The following is a 14175-nucleotide window of genomic DNA, read 5'->3' on the forward strand; positions in this document are numbered from 1 at the left end:
TATTGACATGGAACTATTTCATCATATACTGTGTGACATATAAGTTTACACATAGAATAATGTAAATTTTAATATAACATATAACAGAAATAATGTGTAATGTGGGTAAAAACAACTTTCAATAAAATTGTATGTAAAAAATATAATGACAAATTCTGAATTGTTAACAGTGGTTACTACTAGTTCTTAAGATTATGTATAATTTTGTATGTATTTTGAATTTGTGCCTTTTTATGTTTGTTTTCTGCATTGAAGAGGTATTATAGTATAATCTCAAAAGTGCAATGATGGCTACCTGTGTTTTTTCTTTTTCTTTTTTTTTAAGGATTTTATTTATTTATGTGACAGAGAGAGAGACACAGCAAGAGAGGGAACACAAGCAAGGGGAGTGGGAGAGGGAGAAGCAGGCCTCCCGCTGAGCAGGAAGGTGCCCATCACCCAGTTACTCCATCCCCCCCCACCTCCCTCCCCTCCATCAACCTTCAGTTTCATTCTTGTAGTTGAGTCTCTTAGGGTTTGTCTCCCTCTCTGATTTTGTCTGATTTTTTTGAATTAGTGTTTTCATTTTCTTTAGATAAAACTTTGGCTTTTACATTTAGAGTTGGGAAGCCATTAGGTGATTTGAACAGAGGAGATATTGTTAAAAGACATTTCTCTAAATGCTAGAATAAATAAGGAGAGGAATAGCAAGATTCAGGAGAGCAGCTAGGAGATATATTAGTGTTTAAGAAAGGAATTCCAGCACCTGCTAGGGGTGATGAAGATAAGGCATTGATTTCTTATAATCTTTCATTGTGAAGAAAGTTGGACAGGATTGACCTTCTGATAAATTTGCTACCTTACTCCTCAGTGTTGAGAAGCCATACTACAGCTGACTAAAGAGTCAGTGAGTGATAAAGATACAAAGGAAGTGATGGTAGAAAAGGAACAGAAAGCCAGCGGGGAATATGAATAATGTTAAGCTGCTATAATTCACTATATTTATTAAACAAGTCAAACTTGAAAAAATCCTCATTCTCAACAACGCAGTCAATACATATATAGAAAGCAGTACCTCTCAGGCTTATCATATTATGGCCCACATAGAAAATATTATTTATAAGTTAGAGCAAAGAGATAAGGTTACCTGCCACTGGTGGCAATCAGCCTGAAGAGTCCAGGCACCCGAGGTCATGGTGCCATCCAAAAGAATCAATATTTCATCAATGTTCCATAATATACATGTCAATAATTCATTTGATGACTGTAGTCCTATTCTGCCCCTCAGCCACAGAGATCAGCAGCAACAGCCCAGGCCTCCAGTGTTCACACATAATATCAGGTTGGTGCAAAAGCTCTGCGTTACGTAGGAGTTCCTGCTGACAGGTGCAACTGGCCACCTTCCTTTGGATATTCCCACCTCTAACTCCTTCCCCTCCAAACTCCCCAGGCTGCTTCTTCCCAATGTTGCATACATTTAAGAGTTAAAGGTAACTTTGACTAGAGGAGGTCCCAGATTTGGTGGTAGCAATGAGAGTGGATTCCAAAGGTTCTGTCTAGGACTCTCTGCCTTTAGACTTATCTCCACCTCTCTTCTTATAGTCACCAGGAAGAACTCAGATGAGGGCCTGACTTTAGATCTTCCTTCATATACAGAATTTATGGAAACATGGGTACTCACACCAAATCACTTAGACTCCTAAGAAGTATCGTCACTGTAAAAAACCAGAATACTATAAACCAATAAAAAAAATTTATTCCAAAATAAGTGTAACTTAAATAAGTATAATTAGCTTGGATTTTTAGATATATATAGAACTTTAGAACAAATTAACAAAATAAACTCTCTTTTTAAGCACACAGTGAACATTTATAAAACTAGACTATCTTTTAGGTCATAAAGGAAGCCTCAGTAAATTCCAAGGCATCACAGACTGTGTATTCTGAAATACATATGGTAATATGTATTATCCATATGCTTGCAAATTAATGAATATTCTCTGAGTTAATAAGAGAATCTTGATGGGAATTGCACAATATTTAATACTTATGACAAAGAAAATATTCGTATTCATATTATTTTTTTAAAGATTTATTTATTTATTTGACAGAGATCAGCAGAGGGAGAGGGAGAGGCAGACTCCCTGCTGAGCAGGGAGCCCGATGTGGGACTCAATCCCAGGACCCTGGGATCATGACCTGAGCTGAAGGAAGACGCTTAACTGACTGAGCCGCCCAGGTGCCCAAAAATATTCATATTAATGTAAGCATATCGTTGTAGCAAATAATCCTAAAATGCAAAATGACTCAATATACACAATAGACATGTATATCCTCATTCATATAAACAATTAAATGTGGTTCCAGATGTTGGGGAAGTAGTGTTCTCTTCCATACAATTATTCAGAGAGATGAAGTGGAGGCCCTTCAATCTTCCAACAGGTGGCTTTCATACATGCAATAGCACAATGACTCTTACAATGAGATGAGGAAATGAAACCAGAAATAAAAGAGGACATGCTGTATAATTCCTTTTATATAAAGTACAAAACAGGTGGAACCAATCTATGGTATTTGATGCCAGGATAGTTGTTATCTTGGAAGTTAGTGACTAGGAGGGAATAAAAGTGGGGAGGGCTTTAGGGATTCTGGTAACATTTTGGTTCTTGAACAGGTTGCTGATTACATGGATACTGTAGAGGACACATGTGTGCTTCACCCAGATGCCTTTTACCAATTAAATCTTTACTCTTATTCCCCAGATTTGATATATTTTGCTCGTTATGACTTGTACCTACAACCTTCTTTAGAGTGCTACCTTTACTGGCTACTAGTGCTACTTTGTCTGGATGTTCCAAAAGCTAAAAGTGCTAGGAGTTTACATTCCCTTGTAGCAACCTCCGTGTAATGAGTGAGTAGTGCAGGAGTATGGCAGCACAGATTTCTTGCTTCAGCAGAACACATTTCTGCCTTCAGCAGAGTGTAGTTTACACTCCCCATGGAATTAAGCTGTATCTGGAAACTCACATAAAATTGCACCTTTGCTCTACTTGTTTCTCCTCCTTATCCAACTCCTCCACTCTTTAACCAATCTCTTCCAGGAGCATTTCCTCACTAAACACCAGTACATGAATCAACATATTAAGATCTTCCAGGGAGACCAGCCTATGACAGTAGGTGCCATCATGAGCATAGGAAGTAGATTATAGGATGTGGTTCTGGAATTGGCTATCTGGCACACCAAATGGCAATGAGTAACTCATGCCTGGTAGTAAATAGTGCTGATGTCCCATGGCGTGCTGTAACAATGTAATTTTAAAGTTTTCCCCTGTACTGAGTGTGACAAGATATAGATGGAAGGGTATCCCCTGGCTTATGCAATATCTCTGATGTTTGGGAGGTGTAGGAAAATGGTAATTATGACTCTGAGACTGAGTGGTGGTGGTTAAGTCTCATCAATACCTGAAAGGAGAAAATGTTAGGCTCAGGTTGGTCAACGACTAATTTAAGGAAAAGTTTAGGGTCAGAGGTCATCTACTGCCACTTTAAAGAAAATTCATCTCCTGCAACTGGAAGAAAGATCACGATAATAACCAAGCATAGAGCTTAATTGTAACAGAGAAGGCAATGTGGCATTGTAGGGCCACAAGCACTTACTCATGCATCTTACTTTTGTCTTCAGAACCTGCTCAAATCTGATCTTGTACACAGTCTCCATGTCTTGATGATGGGGAGACCTCTACTCCATTTTGAGGACATTAATATTATTTCATGGGATGATAATTTGAATATATATATATGTTTTTAATTTTTGTTTTGCTTCTGCCTTACCTCTTTCTCCTACACTCATGCTTAGCCTAATGTCTCCCTATATATAAATTGGTAAAGAGCTTCATTGCTCAGAATGAAGTCATCATGTCAGTGATAAAACACCCTGAGATGAATTATTGGTTTCAGAAAATCACTGTTCATAAGGAACAAAGATTTATGATTATATTTGTTAATGCCAATGTTTTATGGATTGAGAGGAGGGAAGTTCCAGGGAAGAAATATCTGACTTTGATGTTGGTGATTGTTCAGGAGAGTGACTATGGATCTTGTCCTGCCATCCCGTCAACCATGGGGAGGGATTAATATCAGGAGGGTTTGCTGCATTCAGACATGTTTGAGTATTTAAGAGTATTTTAAGAGAAAATCTGTGTCTCAATTTCTGTTCAGGGTACTGGAAGCCAGCAAGTCATCACAAAATTCCTGAGCCCATTATGGCATAGAAGTGATGGGTAGACCCTCCTGCACGGAGTGTCTAGATTGATGGACTGAGGATAGACTTACCGTGTCACTATCCACATAAATGGGTATCAGAAGCACCCAAACATTATCTCTATTTGGTAGAGTGATGAGGATCAGAACATGAGAGCCAGTGGATATGGTCTAAGCCAAGATGAAGTATAACTTCCATTTATATAATACAATTTTAGAGAATACTTTTAGGTTCACAGCAACATTCAGCAAAAGGTAGAAAGACTTTCTGTATACTCCCTGTCTCCACACATGTCTAGCCTCTCTCATTCTCAACGTCCCCAACCAGAGCAGTATGTTTGTTATGAACCTACACTAATACATCATTATCACATAAAGTCTATAGTTTACTTTGTGGGTTCACTCTTGTTGTTCTGCATTCCATGTGTTCAGACATCCAAATGAGTGTGAAGTGGTATCTCATTGTGATTTTAGTTTGTATTTGCCTGATTATTCCTAATGATGTTGATTATGTTTTCATGGGCTCATTGGCCATTTCCAGATCTAATTGAAGAAATATCTGTTCATGTCATTTGCCCATTTTTAAAATGGGTTTCTTTGTCTTTAAAAAAAAAAAAAACAAAGAGAGAGACACAGAGAGAGAGGGAACACAGGCAGGGGGAGTGGGAGAGGGAGAAGCAGGCTTCTGCTGAGCAGGGAGCCTGATGGGGGGGCTCGATCCCAGGACCCTGGGATCATGACCTGAGCTGAAGGCAGTCGCTTAACCGACTGAGCCACCCCGGCGCCCTAGATGAAAACATTTTTAATTATCTCTGGCATTCTTGGTTGATTAATTTTTCCCTTGAGCACTTTGTATATGTTATCCCACTGACTTTTGGCCCCATTGTTTCTGCTGCAAAGTTAGCTGTTAATCCTATTGGATGTTGCTTGTAAGTGTCCTTTTTCTCTTGCTGTTTCAAGATTTTTTCTTGTTTTTGACTTTCAACATTTTTACCATGATGTGGGTATTTGTGGTCTTTTTGTAGTTTATCCTACTTGGTATTTGTTGAGCTTCCTTGATGTTTAGGTTGTTTTCTTCACAAACTTGGGCAGTTTTCAGACACTGTTTCTTCGGTTTTTGTCTGCCTCTCTCCTCTCCTTTCCTCTGGTATGGCCATTATACAACTATTAGTGTGCCATATAGTGTCCCACATCTCTCCAGAGCTCTGTTCGTTTTTCTTTATTTATTCTTTTCTCTGTTCAGCTTACATAATGTCTATTGATGTATCTTCAAATTCACTAATTATTTCTTCTGCCAGCTCAAATCTACTATTGTTCCCTTCTAGTGAATGCTTTATTTCAACAGTTGTACCTTTTAATTTCCAGAATTTCCACTTCCCTCTCTTTATTGATATTCTTTATTTGAGGTGGCATTGTTGTCATACCTTCCATTACTTCTTTAATCAAGCTTTCCCTTAGTTCTGAAATATTAATAATGACTATTTTAAAATATTTTCTGGCTAAATCCAACATTGGTCTCTCTCACAGGCAATTCTGTTGCCTGCTTTTTTTTTTCATTGTGATGGGTCATGCTTTCCTGTTTCTTTGCATGCCTTCTAATTTTTTTGTTAGAAACTGAACATATTGTAATGACTCTGTAGTGTTTCTGGGTACTGCTTCCTTCACGAGGATTGTTTTTCTTATTTGCTTGTTTATTTGTTTAGTGATAGCCTGGATAGTTATAGTACCATTTACTCCCCTTTCTCCCCTTAAATGTTAAGTTTTTGATGCTACTTTTTAAGGAGGCACAACTTTGGGTATGCTTACAGTTGTCTTGAATGACAGTGGTACAGATTAGGCCTCTTCCACTCTGTCTCTGAAGAGACCCATCTGTTATGCTCCACTAATTGCCAGCAGATCACTCTATTGTTTACAACAATGTCTTAGGACATAAATACCTCTACAAACTAATCTAATAAAATAGTATTTCCTTGCATGGAATATTCTCTGGGGTCAGTGTTTTATATTTATGCTTACCACAGGAAAGCTCCTCCCAGCTGTCTTATTCCTGATATGTCTCCTGCAAACTAGCTAACCTGTAGTCTAGGCTGTATCTTCATTAAGTCGATAAATCTCCTAATTCCCTTTACAATAACCCCCCATGGTTTTTGAAAGAGCTCTGAAAGAGCTCTATTGTTTTTGTTTTTGTTTTTAAGATTTTATTTATTTATTTGACAGAGAGAGACCCACAGTGAGAGAGGGAACACAAGCAGGGGGAGTGGGAGAGGGAGAAGCAGGCTTCCCGTGGAGCAGAGAGCCCGATGTGGGGCTCGATCCCAGGACCCCGGGATCATGACCTGAGCTGAAGGCAGACGCCCAACGACTGAGCCACCCAGGCGCCCTGAAAAAGCTCCATTGTAAATGAAGTCAGTTCCTTTGGGAAGAGATCCAGAGCTATCTGTTTTATGGCCTGCTTTTCCTCCAAGGCAAAACCTCTGAACCAAAGCTCTGGAGCTCGGAGTGACACCCATTCTTTAGGACCTGAGCACTCAGGGGAGGAGTAGTAGTAGCCTCAGGTTCACTTCATTTGCCTCTCCTGGTGTAGGACTATCAACTCATGAACTGGGGGAAGGGCCATAGGTGTGTAGTATTCACTGTAAGCCACACCCAAGGCAGAGCTTCCATTCCACAACAAGGAGTTGGGTGGAAGTGAGCCCCCATTCACTCACTCAGGAATTAGCCTCAGCAGCAGACAGATGGAGGTAAGAAGAGAAGTGCTGAAGTCCTGCTCTTCCTCAGAAGAAAACCCTCCAGCTTGGAGCTGGGTAAAGAGATATTCCTGTGTTCTTGGATAAAGCAGTCTGGAATGGAGTCTCCACCTTATTGACCGGGGGAAAGGGAAAGGGAGAAGCCCCTTGGTTCAAATACTGCAGAATCTTGCCTTTCTTATGAATTTTTATAGATTTTTTTTTGAGTAGATGTTTCTTCATTTGCTGTTTGCTCTTAAACCATTTCCATAGACTTGACTAAAAAAAAAAAATTATACCAATTTCACTGGAGAATGGGTCAGCAGAATTTGTCATGCTATCATTTCAGAAGTTGATTGCACTTTGTTTTTTCATGTGGATGCAAAGTACTCTCTGATATTACTTTCTTTCATCTAAAAATACTTCCATTAATGTTTCTTGTAAGTCAAGACTAAGGTTTTTCTTTTAAAGATTTTATTTTATTTATTTGAGAGAGAGAGACAGAGCGAGAGAGGAACACAAGCAGGGGGAGTGGGGGAGGGAGAGGCAGGCTTCCCACGGAGCAAGGAGCCCGATGCGGGGCTCGATCCCAGGACCCTGGGATCATGACCTGAGCTGAAGGCAGCCGCTTAACTGACTGAGCCACCCAGGCACCCCTCAAGACCAACGTATTATAGTAACAAATTATCTTAGTATTTTTCTTTCTGAAAATGTCTGTATTTTGCCTTTATTTTGTTAAGATCATTCTGAGAATAAGATTCTTAGTTGAAGCTTATTTTCTTCTTTTATTACTTGGAATATGTTAAGCTACTACCTTTGGCTGCCATATTTTCTGATGGGAAGTTAGCAGTTAATTATATTTTTATTTTTCTATATGTGATGGGTCTTTTTTCTTTTGCTGCTTTCAGTATTTTCTATCTTTGACTTTCAGTATTTTGAATATCATGTGTCTGGATTTAGATTTTTTTTTTTTGTATTTACCCTAATTGTAGTTCACTGTCTTAGATATGTAGAATAGTGTTTTTAAAATAAAATCTGAGAATTTTCCAGTCTTTATTCCAATAATATGTTTCTGCTCTGTTCTCTCTCTCATATTATTCTGCTACTCCTATTATGCATATGTTGGTGCATTTAATGGTGTTCAAGACTTCTTTGATATTGGGTTCAATTTATCTTATTGTTTTATTTTCTGTTCTTTAGATTTCTTACTGTCTATTGATCTAAACTCAGTTCACTGATATTTTCTTCTTCCAGCTCAAGTCTGCTGTGAATTTTTAAGTTTTGGTTATTGTATTTTTCAATTACAGAAATTCTATTTATTTATTTCAAATAAGTTTGTATCTTAATGATATTCTCTAGTTGATGAAATATTGTCATACCATTCTTTAATTCTATAGAGTTTTCCTTAGATCCTTAATTATATTATAAAAGCTACTTTAAATTTTTTTGTTAGGTCCAACATCTTAGCCCCTGAAAAAGAATTTCTATCCTTGATTTTTTTTTTTTATTCATGTGTATGGAACATACTCTCCTGTATCTTGAATTTCTCATATATTTTGTTGAAAATGGACATTTTAATAGTATTTTATAGTAACTATGATGACTTTCCCCACCTAAACTCCTGGTGTTTGTGCTATTGTTTTTGGTTTTTGGTCTCTTTATGTGTCAGTAAAGTCTATTCCCCTTGAAGTATAGAGTCTCTGATATTTCTAAATTCTGGGCTTCTTCAGTGCTAAAAGTTACTGGTAGGTTTAGGGTGACAAGTATAATCCTCACACACAAGTATGGACAGTTCTAATATTTTAACTCAAATATTTATGATAAACTTGTGAGACAGGAGTTACGATTCTCAGATTTAAAATAAGCAAAATGTGCATTATAAAGTCTAAATGTTGAGTCCAGGTTATTCATTGGTAGATGGCATTTGAAATGATCTCTTTCCACTGAATCAGTCCATAAAGATGATTGGTTTGTTAGGAAATAAATAACTGAAAAATCTCTCCCTTATATTAAAAGCCTTTAGTGTCTCTCATTTACCTCTGAAGTAAAGATCAAATTACTTATCAAATAATTTAGGGTAATACCTCATCTTGTTTCAACTTTAATCTCCAGGTTTATTTTTCTCCTATTCTAGCAATTTCTATGCTGTGCTCTCTCCCAGGTTGTGCCTGAGTCTGATCCAGGAGCTTTTAAAACATAGCAATGTCCAGGACTCACTATTAACAGTTTTTCATGATCTTGATAGTAGAATGGTGCATCTTCAGGCTTTAGAATTTCTCCAAGTGATTCTGATATTCATCTAGCTTTTTTTAAGTTCCAAGGGTTTAGATACCTGTTGAATTAGCATTTCCAAACTCTTTTTTCTTTTTCTTGCTTGATTCCCCTGTTCTTTTTCAACTCACTTACTTGGGATGTTTTCATATTATCTTCTCTATCTTAAAATCTATATCTGCACACATTTCTTTCTTTCCTCCTCATACTCTGGGTACATTAGGTCAAATTGTCCCAAACCTCCTGCTGAGGGAAGATCTACTGAAAAGTATTTGTGAGGCATCTCTCCTGATGTACTTTACAGCCCCCCTCTGGGGGGTAGGGTGGGGCACAGAATGCCTCTATCTCTTACCTGTCTGAGCTATCTGTATTACTACAAGAAGTTCATCACTCACATCTCAATAAAAGCAATTTAGATGGATGGAGATGGATGTTTGGGGAAAAAAGGTGAACACAATAGCCACTGTTGCTTCACTCATTATCTCTTTGTGTGAAGTGTGTCAAGCAGGGAACTTAGGGAGGTAGCCCTAGGGTATAGCATTGCTGTGAGTCTTGCTCCCCATTGATCCTACCAGAAATAATGACTATTTTTCTGAAGAAAATACTGAGTTTGAAATGTGCATGTTTACTTGAAATGCAGCCAGCTCCTTGTGTGTTTACTCAAAGATTTGGGAAAGTAATCAACTTCTTGTGTTCACAGAGCACTTTCTATGGCCTTTTCTCTCCTATCTCTAGGACAGCCTTCTGTTGACATTTCTTGTTGAATTTTAGGGTTGGGAGAAAAACGGAGCTAACAGTCCACCTTAACTAGGAATCTAGGATGTTGGAATAGTTCCTTCATTATAAAGTACGACACTTTATAAAATGTGCCCTAAATTCTGTTTGCCTGTCCATAGGAGATGGGCAATGTGTCCTTTGCCATTGTTGCAAGCATCCTGAAGGGTTTCTTTCACAGATTCAATCAAATGACTCTGTTCTCATTATGGATAAAGCTATTTTCATCACTGTGGCCTTTACTCTTTTTTTCTGGTGCATAAATTTTCCAGTCCTGGGTAAAACACTGCATATCCTAAGAAAACAGAAGGCTTTCTGCTGTAACTTAAAAATGGAGTGGTTGTTTTACTGGCCTTCTAATTCTTACTTGGTTAAATGTCACAGGGCATGTTATAAATTTCTTCTAAATATCTCATCATTGAACTGCCTTTTCTCATTTCCCATGTTAGAACAGTTGAAACAGAGTGGTGGGTTAGAATGGGCAGTAGACTTTAGCTCTTTGTTCACCTGTAACTCAAGAACTTTAACCAAATTCTTTTCCCCTTTTGGTGCCCAGATTCCACTGTTGTTCAGTGCAAAATATAGAGAAGGAATGATCTCTTCTAGATCTGGTATTCCTTGAAAATCTGATTTTTTACTTATCAGCTCTGAGTCCCTGAAATCAAGGCCTGTGTAGGGAAAGGACTCATTCATACCTCAGGTGACCAGTTTACCTCCCTTAAAGTTCAAGGTGGCTCCATAAAGTTTGGAAAAAAGTAGCTGTTAGGTATTGAATAGAACCCTGATATTAGAGCAGAATGTCTTCATATTTAAGTGACTTCACACAAGGCATTGTCTTATGTCACAATGAAATGGCTCTTTCATAAAGCTTTTAAAAATTGGTATCCTCAGACTCTTAACTCTAGAGAACAATCTGATGGTTACCATTGGGGAGATGGGTGGGAGATGGCTGAAATAGGTGTTGGGTATTAAGGAGTACACTTGTTGTGATGAGAACCGAGTGATATATGGAAGTATTGAGTCACTATACTATACACCTTAAACTAATATTTCACTGTTTGCTAAATAACTGGAATTTAAATAAAAACTTTAAAAAATGGTATATTCAAGTAGGGTATTAGGAGTTATTAAAAATAATATATGACACTATTTTTCACAGATCTAGATTAATTTGGGGATTGATTTTTTTCTAAAATTTGGAGACATTTGAAATTTTGTATTTTTGTTATGGCACAAAATTCTGACCTCATTAGTTACCGTTCTACTACTGATATATGTGTGGCCTCTTTATCTTTTTAAACTTCTTTGGTTGCAGAAACTGCTTTTTAAAAATCATCACATGTCAGACATTTGGTAAGTTATTACTGGTTCATTTGGAAGCTGAAGCATGTAAATTTTTAACCATTTTCAATTTTTTCAAAGCAAGCAAAATTGACCAAGCAAAATGTACAAAAACCCAAATTCTCCAAAAAGTAAAATTATGTATTATTATTACACCAAGGTTAAGAAATAGAATCTAACAAGCACTCTAAAACCATTTAACATTATCTATAAAACGTGATATTGTATTTATCCTATCACCCCCAAATTCCAAACTAGTCCATAGGTAGTTATTTGTTGTGCACAAAACTGAGAGATGTAAAAGTGTATTGAGAGTAAACTTATTCATCCAACAACACAATGGGAAACAAATATCATCCCAAGTATCAGTTTCTAGAAGAATAAATAGCAATGATTTCTATACATCTACATAATGGAATATTATGTAGGGGTGAAAGTAAATAAACTACAGCTCTAAACATCAGTATATATTAAGGTCACAGAGAATGTAGAAAGAAAGCCATGTAAGATACATAGAGTTTGTTTTCTTTGCAAAAATTATCAAGATATCCAAAACTATACACGAGCATACACATTGTTATGCATGTGGAATTCTTGAGGAAGATAGGTAATCATAAACAGAAAATTCAGTTAGGTGACTTCCTCTGGTGTATGTGGGAGGAAGGAGTGAGAAAGGGGTGACCTGGGAGGGGTGAGGATGGGGAGTTGGCTACATGATACCAACAGTTAGCCAGTTGCATTGACTTTCTTGGGTTTTTATAACAATATTGGTAACGTTTTATTATTTACTGGAATGTGACTAGAGAAATGTTTGTCTTTAGACCTAAATATAGATTATATTTATCTTTTTTTGGGTGTATGGCATTTCATATCTATCTTACACCATTCACCAAATAATCAACTCAAAACAGATTAAAAACTTAAACGGTAAGACTTGAAACTATATAACTTCCAGAAGAAAACATAAGGGATAAAAGCTTCATGACATTGGTCTTGGTAATGATTTCATGGGTATGATACGAAAAGTACAGGCAATAAAACAAAGGTGAGTGAGACTACTTCAACAAAACAGTTTTTGTACAACAGAGGAAACTATCAATAGAGTGAAAAGACAACTTATAGATGGGAGAGAATATTTGTCAACCATATATCTGGTAAGGTGTTAGTTTCCAAAATAGAAAAGGAACTCCTTCAACTCAATGGCAAAAAACAAATAACCAGATTTAAAAATGGCCAAAGCACTGGAGATAACAAATGTTGGAGAAGATGTGGAGGCATTGGAATTCTTGTACACTGTTAGTGATATGGTCTGAATGTGTCCTTCCCCTCCCCCCGTGTTGAAATCCTAACTCCCAAAAGTGATAATATTCATGGGGTCTTTGGGAGGTGCTTCAGTAATGCAGGTGAAACCTCATGAATGGAATTAATACCTTACAAGAGAGGCTCCAGAGACAATGCTAGCCCCCTTCCCCAGGTGAGGGCACAAAGAGAAGGTACCACAGTGAGAAGGTACTATGAAACAGGAAGAGAACATTCATCAGAATGCAACCATACTGGTGCCTTGACCTCAGACTTCTCAGCCTCCAGAACTGTTCATTTTTTTGTTATAAGCTACCCAGTTGTGGAATTTTGTTATAGCAGCCCAAATGAACTAAGACAGTTGGTGAGAATGTAAAATGGTGCAGCTACTATGGAAAACAGAATGAAGGTTCCTCAAAAAATTGAAGATAGAACTACTGTATGATCAAGAAATTCTACTCCTAAGAAAATATCCCCAAGATTGAAATAAGGATCTTAAAGAGATATCTGCACTCCTGTGTTCATTGCAGCATTATTCACAATAATCAAAATATGGAAACAAGCCAAATATCCATCAACAGACAAAATGATGAAGGAAATGTGGTATGTACATACAATGGAATTTTATTCAAACTTAAAATTAAAGGGAATGCTACCAATTGCCATAACGTGGATGGACCTGGAAGATGTTATGCGAAATGAAATAAGTTAGTCACAGAAGAACAAATACTGGCATGATTTCTCCTGTATGAGTTATCTAAAGTAGTCAAACTTATAGTAGCAGAAAATAAAATGGTGGTTGCCAGGGGATTGAGAGAGGGAGAAGAGGGGAAACTGTTGCTCAGTGGGTATAAAGTTATAGTTACACAAGATGAAAAAGTTCTAGATATCTGCTGTGAAATTTAGTGCCTTCGGTAACAACATGGTGTTGTGCACTTAATTTGTCAAGATTATATACCCAGAAATGGGATTGCTCCAATATATGGTAATTCTATTTTTAATTTTTTGAGGAACCCCCATACTATTTTTCACAATGGCTGTACCAATTTGCATTCCCACCAATAGTGCACAAGGGTTCCATTTTACTCCACAGCACTGCCAACACTTACTATCTCTTGTGTTTTTGAAGACAGCCCTTCCGACAGGTATGCGGTAACACCTCATTGTGGTTTTGATTTGCATTACCCTTATGATGAGTGATGTTGAGCAGCTTTTTATGTATCTGTTGGCCATTTGTATGTTTTCTTTGGAAAAATGTCTGTTCATTTCCTCTGCCCATTTTCTTAAAAGATTTTATTTATTTATTTGTCAGAGAGAGAGCACAAGCAGGGGGAATGGCAGGCAGAGGGAGAAGCAGGCTCCCCACTGAGCAAGGAGTCCAATGTGGGACTTGATACCAGGACTCTGGGATAATGATCTGAGCTGAAGCCAGATGCTTAACCAACTGAGCTACCCAGGCATCCCTTCTCTGCCCATTTTTAAATCAGATGCTTGTAGGATTTTTGGTTTTTGCTATTGAGTTATA

At 37.5% G+C, this 14175-nt stretch overlaps 1 protein-coding gene across 4 annotated transcripts in view; it reads left to right on the plus strand.

Moving 5' to 3' along the window:
• Positions 1-14175, plus strand: part of LOC123863624 (sperm-associated acrosin inhibitor-like) — a 115209-nt gene that overhangs the window by 79013 nt on the left and 22021 nt on the right. The window contains exon 4 of one of the 4 annotated variants that reach the window (XM_064596698.1): positions 2091-2242. The exons of the other annotated variants lie outside the window; for them this stretch is intronic. The gene's annotated coding sequence lies outside the window, so the exon portion shown is untranslated. The remainder of the gene's footprint in view (positions 1-2090; positions 2243-14175) is intronic. 4 annotated transcript variants of the gene reach the window in all.

This window comes from Mirounga angustirostris, unplaced genomic scaffold (genome assembly GCF_029215605.1).
Source record: "Mirounga angustirostris isolate CCGP_5_RB_7025 unplaced genomic scaffold, mMirAng1.0.hap1 SCAF_7, whole genome shotgun sequence".
NCBI classification, from domain to species: Eukaryota; Metazoa; Chordata; class Mammalia; order Carnivora; family Phocidae; genus Mirounga; species Mirounga angustirostris.